The sequence below is a fragment of the Branchiostoma floridae genome, chromosome 3 (genome assembly GCF_000003815.2).
Source record: "Branchiostoma floridae strain S238N-H82 chromosome 3, Bfl_VNyyK, whole genome shotgun sequence".
NCBI lineage: Eukaryota > Metazoa > Chordata > Leptocardii > Amphioxiformes > Branchiostomatidae > Branchiostoma > Branchiostoma floridae.
This window is the reverse complement of record NC_049981.1, coordinates 4,420,346-4,421,688: the sequence shown is the minus strand read 5'-3', so window position 1 is coordinate 4,421,688 and position 1,343 is coordinate 4,420,346. Positions and strand designations below refer to the sequence as shown.

The 1,343-nt window shown below is 42.1% G+C and overlaps 1 long non-coding RNA gene across 1 annotated transcript; it reads right to left on the bottom strand.

Annotated features, from left to right (window-relative positions):
- Positions 1 to 1,343, bottom strand: LOC118412656. Its single transcript, XR_004830800.1, has 3 exons — positions 1,232 to 1,343; positions 726 to 936; positions 1 to 144 (listed from the first exon to the last, which is right to left on the bottom strand). It is a non-coding gene; the product is annotated as an uncharacterized LOC118412656 (long non-coding RNA).

Genomic DNA, 1,343 nt, shown 5'->3' with positions numbered 1-1,343 from the left:
ATTTGCGCCCGGGTAGGCCATCGGGAGAGTCGTCTATATGAGTCGGGGGGCACTGACAGGTGAAGCCGCCCGTGTCCGTGTTGGTGCAGTAGTCCCGACTGTAGCAGGCGTCCTGTGTGTTGGGGTCGCCGCAGTAATCGTAAGCTAAAAGGAAGAGATTTCACAAACAGAACGTTTTGTGATTCGTATCAAAGTTCGCCTGTGACGATAATCAACGCTGTAAGAAATTTACACGATATATCCGAACACAAAGTGAAGACGGGGGCCGATACCGACTGCCGGACCCCTTTGACCCGTTGCTGACGTCACAATTCCGCTCAGGTCAATTGACGTAGGTTTTCAGGTCAAAACATCTCGAGAAGGGTCAGAGGACTTGTTCAAAGCATATTTACTTTATGTATGGATATAACATGTCAATTTCTAACAACGTTGTTAGATAGTGTTCAGCTGTTTTTTGAATCAATTCAAACTTTTTGATTCGCATGGAGCCTGTAACGTCAACCAAATTTACACGAGGTCTAGGCTTTTGCTTTTAGAGTGATGTTATTCGAAATATTTGTCAATCACTATGTTTACTTTTTACTGTATACATATTAGATCTCCCACCAGAAAGAGTCACAGACGAGTTTTGTCCAACGATTTTAAACCTATAGTTTGTAGAAAAAATGATCACTTTTAACTCAATTCACACAGATTCTAAAAAAAATTAGTGAAATTTGAATTACGTTTCGCTGTGACTTGTTTAAAGTTTGAATTCGGATCAGAGGTGATTCGGCTGTTTAGACCCTCCTGCACCTGCGCACTAGACAGCGGCTTTCCCGCCAGGATGACGTCACTATTGGCAATGAGGCTCCCGCTTCGGAAGTTGTTGAATGACGTGGCAACTTTGTCCACATCTGGGACATTGTCCACCCAATCGTCTACTAGATCATCAAACTGCATGAAAGGCAAATAGAATTCCCTTTAATGTTACATACAATAACTGAACGAGAGATATCCACCACTCCAATCTGTTGACTGTTGATCTGAACATCTTCAGATCAAAAGATACAAAAACTGTTGCAGCAGTTATAGTTAAATAGTAGCAATTTCATGTAGATGTTACAATCATCAAGAAATAGTATCATCTAATATTGCACAGTATCAGTTTTGTCTCGCTGATAGTCGTCCTTCATAGCTAAACATGCACAAGACTGATCATATAGCGAACGAGAGCTATTTTGGAACGTACCTCGTTGATATGCCGCTGTCTCTCTGCCTGGAAGCCGTTACTGTTTCTATCGTGTTGGTCGGGATTGTAATCAAAGTTGTCTGTGTAGGTGACGTCGATATTATGCCTGCTG